Source organism: Pinus tabuliformis, chromosome 9 (assembly GCF_031772625.1).
Source record: "Pinus tabuliformis cultivar Carrire ecotype Pingquan chromosome 9, CPIR1, whole genome shotgun sequence".
Classification (NCBI taxonomy): Eukaryota; Viridiplantae; Streptophyta; class Pinopsida; order Pinales; family Pinaceae; genus Pinus; species Pinus tabuliformis.
The window spans coordinates 408840999-408856906 of record NC_142307.1 but is presented as its reverse complement, the minus strand read 5'-3'; positions in this window follow the sequence as shown (position 1 = coordinate 408856906).

Sequence of the window (15908 nt, the reverse complement as noted above, 5' to 3'; positions counted from 1 at the left end):
TTGTAAATATCGTAATGAGTTGTGATATAAAGCTCCACTATGCGGTATGTTGTCATGATGTTCTTCTCTTGAGCATATCTTTCATTGTAAATACTGCATCGAGTTGTGTTATAAAGCTCCATAAGCAATAGGTATTTTTCAACAAGTTGCTGAGGTATATGTGTGATTGAACACCGAGGACGATGTCCCCCAAGGGGGAGGGTTTTGTAACAGCCCTGGTGAAAATTCCACGTAATAAAAGTTAAAAACAATAACCACAAATGAATGGGACACTTATTCCAAGCTAATGTTGGGCAAGAGATCCCAGTGGATGTTCATTTGGTTGTTCATGGCTAAGGAAATTGGCAAAGGAAATGGATAAGGCTTTGGAAAGGCAAAATGGAATTTTTGGCACAATTATTTATGAAAATAATGGAAATTAGGAGAAAAGGAGGTGAAAAGTCATAGATGGCATGTGAGGAGGAAAATGAAGAAAATAGAGGCCTCATTCATAAAAAGGCTTATTAGGATCAGTTGGTAACCTTTTGTCAGTTTAGCTTTGGATCTCTTTCATTACTCTCTCTCTCTCTCTCATACTCTTGGACACTTAGAGCTTTCTTGGAGCACTTTGGCATTGCAACAAGACAGGCAAAGAAGGCAAGAGGAAGCAAGGATCAAGCAGGGAAAGGCAGGATCGAGTAGCTACAACAGGTTTCATTGCAGGTATCGACTTGCATGAGTATTTTCCTTGTTATATTTGGCATGCATGGGATTGCATGTGTTTCTTTTCTACCATGACATGGGTTTTGCCAGGTGTGACAGTATTTTCAACCTAGACTTGCCATTTCCTAATATCTTTGATGAGATGGGTTCTCTCATTCGGTTTATGTGGGATGGTCGGATTGGATTCGAAGCTGAGTGGGGTGGATCTCCAAATTAACAAACACATGGTGGTAGTGGTCCTTGAACCAGACTGAGGATGCACGAAGCCATTGGCCTAGTAACCCTTGAACTGAACTCTGGGTTGTGGTAAAGCCAGATTGTGTGCCTCAGTGGGCCTTAGAATCCTTGCCGCTGAATGGCGGGATATACAGTAAAGCCAAGAGGTGGATTTTCTCTCTGTTGGGCCTAGTGATTCCGGGATGGAATGCATCGTAAAGTCTGGAGAGTATGTCTCGGTGTAGGGCCTAGTGATTCCTGGATCAGACTGCAGATGCATGGTAAAGCCTGAGAGACTAGGAGGCACTCAAATTACTCACGGTGTAGGCGGAGAACTCTGATGGCATCCACATTGGTTGGTGTTTTTTATGTGTTCTACGAGTCCAACATTCATGCTTGGAATATGGAACGGGGGGTAATTGGCTGAAGAGAGACTTGGCTCAGCTAATCTATGATCGGGTGGAACGTGGTAGTCCCAACACCTGTTGGTTCATTGCATTGATTAATGAGAAATTCATTCCATTGATTTTCATGTGTAAATGTACTGATATATATATATATATATATATATATATATATATATATATATATATATATATATATGGCTGATATTTTTATTGTATTTTTGTTCCTATTATGGTGGTTATATGTACATTTTATGGCAATAACTATATTTGACTCTTAGCATGTTTTTACTTATATTTGAATGTATATTGTATATATGACCTGATAAGTGATAAGGCAACAAAAGACATGAGGAAAAATGGTTCATGGCGATTGTCAGATAAGTATGAGATCCCTCCACTTAATTCTGTTGTTTACACCTGTAGGTTACATGTTGACAATATGTTTGATGAAATGCATGTCATGGCTAATAGGGGTCTGGTTAAGGTCTTGATCAACTATTTACTTTTGCATCATTGTTTCCCTGTACTTTACTTGATTCCTAGCTTTCATTCCATTCTAGGCAGTGGCCTAGGCTCTGGGCCTGAAAAAGTTGGCTTAAATCCCGGGGTCGCTGACACAGAACTGGCAAGTTTAGTCCACATCCGCTGGCAGGAAGGCCTATGAGAGCGACTTTAGGTCTTTGGTCACCCTCTTTCCCATAGAATGAGAGTGACTATGGCCTAAGAGTTCCAGAACGAAAATGGGAATAAGGGACAAGTTGCTTGAGCAGCTGACTTGTCTCTTGAGCGTTTTGTTGATGATGTTGGATGCCTGCGTGTGGTGTTCCGTCGATTCCACTTCCTTAAGGTTACCTGGGAGGTCGAATATGATCATAGTAGCCTCTCGTCTCATGTTTACCCCAGTTGGCGTGGTTACTTGGGTGAATGTGGGAGGAGGATGTTACATTGACATCTACAAATTTTATTCTTGAAGGATTGTTGAGGACCCAATTTTTATCCTCTACACCCTTTCATCTAAAGCCAATAATAAATATATAATATTATCGTGTTTTAACCACTTTAATCATAGTTTTCTAGGTGTGCTCTTGTAACTTATTTACTACATCTGACTTATTTTCACCAACAAGATGTGCTCTTGTATCATATGCTATGGTCTATTAGCAAGTTGGAGCTCTTACAATGATTATGAATTAACCTAAAAACCTACAGAGCTTGCTCCCCATGCTAACACAACCTTGTTTTATGTGGATGATGCTAATTGTAATTCCTTGATTACTTTTAGAAGATAGACATAACTAAGTCAGGGGTTGTACCAAAGGTAGCTAAGGTGTAAAGTAAATCTTGTATGAAACATTTTATCCACTATAGTGAAAAATAGAGGGGAGGGAAACATGGCTATCAATTGTCAACCAAGAGGATGCATTGTCTTGGTAACAAAATCAAAATACTTGCATTCTCACAAGTGCCAAAGGATATGGAAATGCAATAAATTTCAACATCTAGTGACAATAGTGAGTATGATGTGGGAGGTCACGGTGATGTTCTTGATTTAGCATGTCCAAAAAATTATGGATAAAGAGATGAGGTACAACACTTTGATTTCTTCAACATGGCTAATGAAAATGATACCCTTTAGTCTATTGGAAATGGAGAAGATGCCAGTATGACCAGAAAGTGGAAGCTACCAAAAAATATATTGATGCAAGACCAAAAGATTTATACATTCCTATATGAGAAAAGCCAACATCATGACCGCAAAGATGGAATTTTAGATTTGAACTTAAGGAATGATCATAAGTCTAATTATTGTCCTTATATAAGAGATGTGCAAGGTGTGGAATTTCATAGACTTTAATGTGAAACTAATGTTTCTACATTATACAAATCTATGGGGCAATTTGATCTAACTCATTTGCAAGGTAAAGGTGTTTGTGAATAAAAAAGGGGACAATAGTTAACATCCATAGGTAATTCAGTAGTTCATCCTCTTAATACTAATAATTATATTGTGCATGTTAAAACTTAGCATTTTATAGATTTAATTCAGTGCTTTATTTAATCTAATGAAACTATGTTTAATCTAATTTAACCTTTCAATTGATATATTTGCATATCCGAACGAGACCTTATTCTAATAGTACTAATTTAGCTAAATACATTTGAAATCAACTTGTTTTATCCAACCCTAAATAAAAATAACTTTCGTTATCATTCAAATATTGACTATATGTAGGCTTCTTAATGAATTATAACAAGGGAGTGAAAATTGGCTTGCTAAAACATTGTTGAAATCCACCCTCAATAAAATGACAACTAGGTAATTTAAGATGTTCTAAGTTGTTTTTAGTAGTGTAAGGGCGAGAACTTAGCTCTTAAATGCTTGAATTGTAGTAAGAAAATGCTTCATTTGACTTGTGCCTTAGTCAAATGGAAAAATCCAATTTTCCACATTAGTAGGATGACTTGGATTGTACTTAACTAGAGTGACATGGCTTTGTCTCCTAGTTAAATCAGTAAATTCGAGTTTGTAGGCTAGAAGTAGAGTTGTGCATGGGTTGATTGCTAAAATCTAGAAATCTAGTGGAGCTGTTGTTAGTTAAACTCAAAAATCTGAGCTCTAGTCATTAGTAGAGTTAGTATGAGTTCAATTGAGTAGTTATAACATTTGTTAACTCATTGATCTCTCAGTTAACTAATCAAGTTACTAAAATAGTCCCAGTCATGCATGGAATTCGAATTTCCTACTTGGAGTGGAGGAAAAGGCACATTGTAATTGTCAACTGTATACTAGTTGAGTGTACAAGTTTTGCATTGAGCAGGTGATCAATTTCTTCAGGAATTGCGCAAGGAAATAGGGAATTCTATTATTTTTAAGGGGCTAATTTCCTCAGGGAATAGAAGGAAGGTTGAGGCATATTTTGGCTAAGTGTTGGACAGAGCAGGTCAGTGAGTAGGAGATCATAATTGCATTGCAAGGTGTGCTTCATGTGTGAAGCAATCATTGTAATTAATCCATGTTCTCATCTCAATAAATGCAAAGTAGTGGAAGGGTTTTTCCCAGTTGGGTTCCCCTATAAAATCATTGTGTTCTTTGTGTTTTGATGGTTGCATGTGTTTCTATAGTGTGTTTTCCTTTCCATAGAATTGTTGAAGAAATTTGTGTCTCTTGTTTTCAGTTAGAATTCATTAGCAGTAGCAAATTTCTTACCATTTCTACATGGTATCAGAACTACGGAAGACTACATAGAAACCTTGTTTCAAATCTTCTCTTAGAGAAATTTTTATTTGCATAGTTTTTGGTGTAGATTCTCTCCAGTGCAGGAAAAAAGTCTTTCAATGGATTGAGGCTTAAGTATGCATTGGAGGGCACCTTGAATTTTTGTGCTTGAAAAGACTGGATGGAAGTTGTCCTAGAAGACAATGGAGTATGCGAATACACACAAACTGATATTCCAAAACGAACAACATCAAATGCATAAGCACTTACTAAGTGGAAGAAAGACACAATAAAGACCAAGAGGATTATTTTGGAGGGTGTCAAAGATCATGTGGTTTCGAACTTGCATGGAAAGGAGACTCCTTTTGCAATGTGGAAATCTCTCACAGATCTATTCTAGAGTAGTAATGATGCCAGGGAATTGGCATTGAGAGATAAACTTAGGAGCATTCAAATGCAGAAAAATGAAACCTTTCCTCAATACCTATTTAGATTCACTTAGGTTTAAGATGAACTTGGAGGAGTAGGATAAAATGTGCCATCATATGAACTTGTGAGATTAACACTCCCTGGCCTTATGAAATATTGGCACAACTATCAGGATTCAGTTAATGAAAGAGATAAGCTACTAGACTGGGAGAGACTTTGGCTTCTTTTGGTGCAGGAGGAGATTAGAAGAAACACTAGAGATGGTGTCACATCTAGAGTTGAGGAGGAAGAAAACTTTGCCTTGGAAAGCAAACGAAAAAAGGCCAAGGGCAAGAAGGCCCAAGGCAAGGCAAAATCCAACCATAACCAGGGCAAGAAGAAGGATCTCAACAAAATTAAATGTTATCGCTTCCATGAGTATGGACACTATGCAACCAAGTGTCCACACAAGAAATTTGGGAAGAATTTTGCATGAGGTAATGCTCTCACATCACAATTCAAGTTGGATTTCACCCTCATTGCATGCATGAAAATTACTATACGAGGTAGGTATGATACATATTCTGATGCTTCATTTCATGTGATAGGAAGTAAGGAGTTCTTCATCATCTTAGAGGAGAAGGACCTACAATTAAACATAGAGCTTGGAGATGATGGAACGTATAGTACCAAAGGGATTGGCACTGCCACCTTTAAGAGGGAGTCATGCTCCAATCTTCACCTGAAAAATGTAATGTATGTGCTTGGGTTGAAGAAAAAATTAGTTTATGTAGTTGTACTTGAAGACCGTGGATATGATGTGGTGTCAAGTAAGGGGAAAGATTTCCTTAAGCATGTTGTTATTGGACAAGTAAAGAAAAGTGGTGTTAGAGTGAAAAATTCTACAAGCTAGAGGTGGATGCTTGTGCTGCATTGAGTAGCAAGGCAAAACATGTTCAGAGTCAAGATGTTGGATAAATTTGGCATAGGTGCATGGGTCACCTACACCATGGAGCTTTGAAAATAATGCAACAGATCACCATAGGACTTCCAAAATGCACTCTTGACCAACATGATGTTTGCAAGGGATGCACCTTTGGAAAATATGTGAAATCCTAAGATATTTCATTTGTCGACGCATTTCGAACCAACCAGTGTGGTTCATCATCAGGACAAGTTGAAAAAACAGATCATGCTTTGCATGTTAAATAGATAGAGCAGAACCTCCAACAGCGATATTCCTTGACCAAGTAACGACTATATTGACAACGGCTAGATTTGACTAGTTAGTTAGGACAGGATTAGGGGTATATTAATTAAATAAGTTACCCTGGTTAGTTAAATTCTTATTAAAGTAAATGGACCCTTTTTATCCACTTACAATTATAAATATATATTAAAAAAAAAATTATAACCTAAAATTAATAGTTAGTTATCAAAGTTTTGTTTGTTTTTTTTTTTTTTTTTTTTTTTTTTTTTTTTCGAAGGTGGCAAAACCTATCAAACTCAGGTGTCAAACCAACAGTGAGGACAGCCATCTCTGGCTACTATCCGCGAATGTCGGTTTGACTCATCACTGTTATCAAGGAAAACCACGCCACCTGTAATAACCCGCTGGTGGTCCGTAAGGGAGCAGGCTTTCACTCCTGCCAGATGCCTCTGGGTCTTGGGCCGTTAACCTGTTTCCTTACGTCCGAGGAAGACGAGCTCTTAGCCAAGCAGAAGCAGTTTTACGACATACTCCAGGCCGTAAAACTATTAGAGTAATTAATAGTTAGTTATAAAATTATTAAAAATATAAAATACTAGAGTAACATATAAATAGCTAGATATATTTTTATTAAAATAAAAGTCAAAGGGACTTTTTCATACACTAATAAAATTAACTATAAACTAAATTAATTTTAAATTAATAGTTATTTATAAAAGTTAAATATATAAATATTAGAGTGATTTAAGGGTATGATAATAGAGTAATTTAAATTATAATTATGATATTATAAATATATATCTAAATAAATTAAAAATAAATTAATAGTAAGTTATCAAGATATTATTATAGTTAGTTATCAAAGGTATTATATCTAAGCATTAGAGTAATTAATAGTTAGTTATAAAATTATTAAAAATATAAAATATTAGAGTAATATATAAATAGCTAGATATATTTTTATTAAAATAAAAGTCAAAGACACTGTTTCATACACTAATAAAAATAATTATAAACTAAATTAATTTTAAATTAATAGTTATTTATAAAAGTTAAATATATAAATATTAGAGTGATTTAAGGGTATGATAATAGAGTAATTTAAATTATATATATATTTATAATATCATAATTATAATTTAAATTACTCTATTATCATACCCTTAAATCACTCTAATATTTATATATTTAACTTTTATAAATAACTATTAATTTAGTTTATAATTAATTTTATTAGTGTATGAAACAATGCCTTGGACTTTTATTTTAATAAAAATATATCTAGCTATTTATATATTACTCTAATATTTTATATTTTTAATAATTTTATAACTAACTATTAATTACTCTAATGCTTAGATATAATTACTTTGATAACTAACTATTAATTTTATTAATTTTAGGTTACAATTTATTTTTTAATATATATTTATAATTGTAAGTGGATAAAAAGCGTCCATTTACTTTAATAAGAATTTAACTAACCAAGGTAACTTATTTAATTAATATACCCCTAATCGTGTCCTAATTAACCAGTCAAATCTAGCTGTTGTCAATATAGCCGTTACCTGGTCAAGGAATATAGCCGTTGGAGGTTCTGCTCTATCTATTTAACATGCAAAGCATGATCTGTTCTTTCAACTTGTCCTGACGATGAACCACACTGGTTGGTTCGAAACGCGTCGACAAATGAAATGTCTTGTGATTTACGCCGAAAAATCTCTCATAAACTTAATATGGATCACAGAAGCCTCAATTCAACAATGTGAAATCCTCTTTCTAGGGCCAAGATAGAAGAGTTGGAGTCATCTTGGAGTGAGTCCGCTCAGATGTGTGTGGACCATTTTCTACAGTCTCAGTTGTAAAGCACGGGTATTATGTAATTTTCATAGATCACTTTTTCCACAAGTGCTCGATTTATTTTATGAAGAAAAAAGACGAAGTGTTTGCAAATTTTTTTGAATTCAAAGCATTAGTTGAAAATGAGATTGTACGAAAAATTAAATCCCCGAGAAGTGATAATGGAAGAGAGTTTGTGTCTAATTCCATCAAAGAATTTTGTTCCAAGGAAGGTATTAGAAGATAAATTATTGCACCCCACATCCCACAACAAAATGGGGTGGCAAAGAGGAAAAATAAAAGCAATGTAGGGGCTACAAGAGCAATGTTGCATGACCAATGATTTCCATTATCCTTGTGAGAATCAGCTTGTAATACAACAAATTATTTGAAGAATTACTTATAATATCTTGATAACTTACTATTAATTTATATTAATTTATTTAGATATATATTTATAATATCATAATTATAATTTAAATTACTCTATTATCATACCCTTAAATCACTCTCATATTTATATATTTAACTTTTATAAATAACTATTAATTTAAAATTAATTTAGTTTATAATTAATTTTATTAGTGTATGAAACAGTGCCTTTGACTTTTATTTTAATAAAAATATATCTAACTATTTATATATTACTCTAATATTTTATATTTTTAATAATTTTATAACTAACTATTAATTACTCTAATACTTAGATATAATAACTCTGATAACTAACTATAATAATATCTTGATAACTTACTATTAATTTATTTTTAATTTATATATATAATATCATAATTATAATTTAAATTACTCTATTATCATACCCTTAGGTCACTCTAATATTTATATATTTAACTTTTATAAATAACTATTAATTTAAAATTAATTTAGTTTATAATTAATTTTATTAGTGTATGAAGTCCCTTTGACTTTTATTTTAATAAAAATATACCTAGCTATTTATATATTACTCTAATATTTTATATTTTTAATAATTTTATAACTAACTATTAATTACTCTAATACTTAGATATAATAACTTTGATAACTAACTATTAATTTTAGGTTATAATTTATTTTTTAATATATATTTATAATTGTAAGTGGATAAAAAGGGTCCATTTACTTTAATAAGAATTTAACTAACCAGGGTAACTTATTTAATTAATATACCCCTATTCCTGTCCTAACTAACCAGTCAAATCTAGCCGTTGTCAATATAGCCATTACTTGGTCAAGGAATATAGCAATTGGAGGTTCTGCTCTATCTATTTAACATGCAAAGCATGATCTGTTCTTTCAACTTGTCCTGACGATGAACCACACTGGTTGGTTCGAAACGCGTCGACAAATAAAATATCTTGTGATTTACGCCGAAAAATCTCTCATAAACTTAATATGGATCACAGAAGTCTCAGTTCAATAATGTGAAATCCTCTTTCTAGGGCCAAGATAGAAGAGTTGGAGTCATCTTGGAGTGAGTCCACTCGTGTGTGGACCATTTTCTACAGTGTGTAAAGCACGGGTATTATGTAATTTTCATAGATCACTTTTTCCACAAGTGCTGGATCTATTTTATGAAGAAAAAAGATGAAGTGTTTGCAAATTTTTTTGAATTCAAAGCATTAGTTGAAAATGAGAGTATACGAAAAATTAAATCCCTGAGAAGTGATAATGGAAGAGAGTTTGTGTCTAATTCCAACAAAGAATTTTGTTCCAAGGAAGGTATTAGAAGATAATTTATTGCACCCCACATCCCACAACAAAATGGGGTGGCAGAGAGGAAAAATAAAAGCAATGTAGGGGCTACAAGAGCAATGTTGCATGACTAATGATTTCCATTATCCTTGTGAGAATCAGCTTGTAATACAACAAATTATTTGAAGAATTACTTATAATATCTTGATAACTTACTATTAATTTATTTAGATATATATTTATAATATCATAATTATAATTTAAATTACTCTATTATCATACCCTTAAATTACTCGAATATTTATATATTTAACTTTTATAAATAACTATTAATTTAAAATTAATTTAGTTTCTAATTAATTTTATTAGTGTATGAAACAATCCCTTTGACTTTTATTTTAATAAAAATATATCTAGCTATTTATATATTACTCTAATATTTTATATTTTTATTAATTTTATAACTAACTATTAATTACTTTAATACTTAGATATAATAACTTTGATAACTAACTATTAATTTTAGGTTATAATTTATTTTTTAATATATATTTATAATTGTAAGCGGATAAAAAGGGTCCATTTAGAGAGAGATTCTTCGGCGAAAATCACATGGAAAATCATTTGTCGACGCGTTTCGAACCAACAAGTGTGGTTCATCATCAGGACAAGTTGAAGAAACAGATCCAGCTAAGCAAGTTAAATAGGCAGAGCAGAGACTCCTGACCAACGGCTAGTTTGACTCAAGGATCGGGGTCAAAAATATTTTATTAGCTTAGTTAGTAAGAATTAGGACCAAAATATAAATTGAAGGGTAATTTAGTTTACAAATTTTAATAAAAATTAGAAATTAGTTAAATAATGGACCCTAAAAGCAATATATATAAAATAATATTATTTAAAATATTAAAATTATAAAATAATAAAAGATCTAACAAAGGTCAAAAGGGGAAGGTTAGTTAAAAATATTCAAAATAAAACAAGTAAATAGATAAATAAAAATAAATTATAAATTATAAATTATAAAATACTAAGAAGCGTCAAAACGAGGATAGGTTAGTTAGGAAAAAATAATAAAATAAATAAATGGATAAATGAAAATTAAATTAGAAATGAAAAAGTAAATAAATAAATAAATTAGTTAAAAAACATAAAAATAATAATAGTAAATAAAATAATAAAGATAAAAAATAAAAATAAAATAATCAAATCAAAATTAAAAGCCTATAAATATTATTAAAAATTATGGAAAAATTAATGGAAGAAAACCACAGAGGTTAGAAAAATAAGTCAAAAATGGTAATAATGTAACGAATAAATAAGAATAAAATAAATAGGTTAGTTAGAAAAATTAGTTAAAAAGTCTGAATAAATAAATAAAATAAAGACAAAACAAATAAAATATAAGAGGGTAGGTTAGTTAAATAAATAAATAAATTCAGAGTAAAAATAATAAAATTAGTTAAAAGGACTCAAAAAATAAAGGTAAAAATAGAATGAATTAATAAAAGTAAATCCATAAAACAAAAATCAGTTAAAATAATAATAATAATAGTAAATAAAATAATAAAGATAAAAATAAAAATAAAATAATCAAATCAAAAGTAAAAGCCTATAAATATTATTAAAAATTATCGAAAAATTAATGGAAGAAAACCACAGAGGTTAGAAAAAATAAGTTAAAAATGGTAACAATGTAATGAATAAATGAAAATAAAAAGAATAAAATAAATAGGCTAGTTAGAAAAATTAGTAAAAAAGTCGGAATAAATAAATAAAATAAAGACAAAACAAATAAACAAAATATAAGAGGGTAGGTTAGTTAAAAAAGTAATAACCGAACAAATAAAATAAGAATAAAAATAATAAAAATTAGTTAAAAGGACTCAAAAAATAAAGGTGATAATAGAATGAATCAATAAAAGTAAATCCATAAAACATAAATCAGTAAAAATAAAAAGGTTAATACTAGATAAATAATAAAAATAATAATAAAAAGTAAATAGATAAAAAGAAATAAACCCTAAAGAAAAGGGTGGAAACCAACTAGGAAGAGAGAGCAGGGACCCAACATCTACTGACTTTCCAGCCATCGTCTCTATTAAGATTGCAAGGTCTTTTTTTAATTTCAAGCGCTTCCCTAAATTTACGATGATGGAAATGCGAAACCCTAGCAATAACACTAGCCTCCTCAATGCAAACACGATGATTGGTTTTCTCAGCATGTTCAGCTAAAGCGGAGGACTTGGCTCTCCTATGCTTAAGGTCCGCAGCGTGCTCACTAATCCTTTGATTAATAGAGCGACCAGTCTCTCCAATATAGGGGGTCCCACAGGAACAAGGGATCAAATAAACCCCTTTCATATCCTTAGGGTCGATAGGATCCTTTACAGATCTTAGGGACCCACGAATGGTGTTCAGGGGCCTGAAGGTCACAGGGATACTATGCTTCCGGAGAATCCTCCCAATCCTATCAGTAGTCCCCTGAACATACGGAAGAAGGACACCTGGGATTCGTTCCTTCGGTTCCCTTTTATTCAAAGAATTCTTGGAAGCCTTAAGGAAAGCCCTCTGACCCAAGTATCTACTATAGCCATTCTCAACAAAGACACCAAGCAGATGGGATTTTTCATCCTCAAAGCTCTTTTTGTCGGAGATTCTAAGGGCCCGAGTAGCAAGGGTATTGAGGACACCCATCTTTTGAGCCGGGAAATGGTGGGAATTGGCATGAAGATACTGCTCCGTATGAGTTTTCTTACGAAAAACTCGATGGGTGAGGGAACCATCACTATTCTTAGAAATAAGAATATCAAGGAAAGGAAGGCATCCATCAACTTCTTGCTCCTTAGTGAACTTAATGGCTGAGGAATCCTTGAGTCAAACTAGCCGTTGGTCAGGAGTCTCTGCTCTGCCTATTTAACTTGCTTAGCTGGATCTGTTTCTTCAACTTGTCCTGATGATGAACCACACTTGTTGGTTCGAAACGCGTCGATAAATGATTTTCCATGTGATTTTTGCCGAAGAATCTCTCTCTAAATTGATATGGATCACAGAAGCCTGAACTCTATTATTGAATCCCTGCAGGGTCCATTTACTTTAATAAGAATTTAACTAACCAGGGTAACTTATTTAATTAATATACCCCTAATCCTGTCCTAACTAACCAGTCAAATCTAGCCGTTACCTGGTCAAGGAATATAGCCGTTGGAGGTTATGCTCTATCTATTTAACATGCAAAGCATGATCTGTTCTTTCAACTTGTCCTGACGATGAAGCGCACTAATTGGTTTGAAATGCGTCGACAAATGAGATATCTTGTGATTTACGCCGAAAAATCTCTCATAAACTTAATATGGATCACAGAAGCCTCAATTCAACAATGTGAAATCCTCTTTCTAGGGCCAAGATAGAAGAGTTGGAGTCATCTTGGAGTCAGTCCACTCAGATGTGTGTGGACCATTTTCTACAGTCTCAGTTGTAAAGCACGGGTATTATGTAATTTTCATAGATCACTTTTTCCACAAGTGCTAGATCTATTTTATGAAGAAAAAAATATTAAGTGTTTGCAAATTTTTTTTGAATTCAACAATGTAAACTTTGAAACGGGAACTGATACTGAGACCCGTTTCGTAGAGATAGCAAAAAAGTGACCTGATTTTGAAAAGGGGTGATGCAGAACACACATGTTTTTTTTAGAGCATAGTTTTTGGCACTTTAATTTTTTTTATGTACATTGCGTTTTAGAATGGTAGTGATTTTCATGCTGATTTTAAAAAGTGTTAATTCTGCATCAGACCCTTTTTTTAAAAGACCTTTTTTTTTACTTTAAATTTTCTAATGTATGAAATGTAAATAATTATTTTGTAAATTTAATAATTTTTTAAGTGGTCGTTTTCTTCATATTTTCTTGTTTTTATTTTAATTTTAATTTTTTTGTAGTGAGGTTTTTATTGTTTTGCATTTTTAAATTAGAAGATCGATATTTTGAATTCTCGATATTATACATATTTATACGTCTTTAATTAATTTTTCAATCCACATGAAATATTTGTTTCTAAAAAACAATATTTTTTAACAATAGACATAAAAATAACCGTTTTTAACTTAAATATAACTAAAAAACTACACGTTTTGATTATTTTTTTGCTAGAATTGACATGTTAAAATCATAGTTTTTATACGAAAATTTTAACTAAAAATGGTTAAATAATAGTTTTTTTAATGAATTTCATGTCAAAAAAATAATAATAATCATTTTTGTTTTCAAACAATAATGATTAACTTAAAAATTAATGCGAAAATCACATATTACAAATATTGAACGCATAACAGTGTCAGTTCCCGTAATCAGAATCGAATAACCACCACTCGACTGCCCATTGGGGTAGCTATCTGATTCTCGAAATCGGATAGCCACTGCCCGACCACCCCCACGGGCGGTCGAACGGCCAGCCACCCGCCACCCGGCCACCCCCACGGGTCACTGGTTGGTGGCTATCCGATTCCGAGAATCGGATAGCCACCCCCATGGGCAACCGAGCGATGGCTATTCGATTCCAAGAATTGGATAGCCACCCCCACAGGGATCCGGGCGATGGCTATTCGATTCCAAGAATTAGATAGCCACCCCCACGGGCGGTCGAGCGATGGCTATTCGATACCGAGAATCAGATAACCACCTCCACCGGCGGTCAGGCGGTGGCTATCTGATTTTCGGAATCGGATATCCACCCCCTGACCGCCCTTGAGGTGGATATCCGATTCTCAGAATCGGATAGCCACCGCTCGGCCGCCCCCATGGGCGGCCGAGCAGTAGCTATCTGATTCTGAGAATCAGATAACTACCACTCGGACACCTCCACAGGCGGCTGAGTGATGGCTACCCAATTCTGAGAATCGGATAGCCACCGCCCAACCGCCCGTGGGGGTGGCCAGGAAGTGGCTATTCGATTCTCGGAATCGAATAGCCACCGCCCGGTCGCCCATGGGGGCGGTGGCCGATAAAATTGTTTTTTTAAATAAAAAATAAATTTGTTAAATATGTTTATTGTAGATATATATATATATATATATATATATATATATATATATATATATATATATATATATTTTATTTTTTTTTTTTTTATTTTTTTTTAAATGGTTTTTTTTTTTTAATTTTATATATATTTGTAAAATATATATATTTAAATATTTTAAATGTTATTTTAAAAAATATCAAAAATATATTTATTTATTTATTTTTATTTTTATTTTTATTTTTTTAATGTTTTTTTGAAAATGATGTTTAATTTGAAAATATGTATTTTTTAAAAATTTTAATTGTTTTTCAGTTTTTTATTTTATTTTTAATTTCAGCATATTTTTGTTTTTTAGGGTTTTTTGAAAATGTTTTTAATCTTAATTTTTGTAGTTTTTTTTTTAACTTTTTTTTTGTTATTTTTCTATTTTTTTTCTAATCTAGTTTGTTTTTAATTTAATTTAATTTTTTTAGTTTTTCTTAATGTTTTTTTAAAATTTCTTATTTTTACTTAATTTTATAGTTTATTTTATTTAATTTTTTTTTTTTTTTTCCACATTTTTTTTGGTGTATCACATTAAAAAAAATGTTATATTTTTGAAAATATGTTTTTCTTATTATTATTTTTTTTTAATTCTTATATTTTATAGGTTAATTTTGTTTTTTTTTACATTTTTATGATTGATTATTATTATTATTATTATTATTTTTTTTTTTCTTTTTTTTTTTTTACGTTTTGGTATTTTTTTTTTTAACTTTTATTTGTGTTTTTTTCATTGTTTTTATTTTTAATTTTATGTTTTCATTATTTTTTTGAAATTTTAATGTTTTTCAGAGTCATAACAAAATATTTTACACCATTATTTCAAAATGTTGAAAATTTACCCCCCCAAAAAGAAAGAAAGAAAAGTGTTATTTGAGCATCAACACTTTTCGTTTTGAGGGTGTTTTTTGCACGATTTTTGCACATAAAAATTTGGTTTTATTGGCATTTTTTTTAAATGTTGAAAATTAACCCTAAAAAAAAACCATCGTTCCATTATTAGCACTTTTCATTTTCAAGCTGGTTTTTGCATAATTTTTGCACAAAAAATTCATTCTCACTGCCATTTTTAAAACATATTCAAAATTGACTCTTAAAAAAAACCATCGTTCTAGTATACACACTTTTTGTTTTTAGCACTATTTTTCATG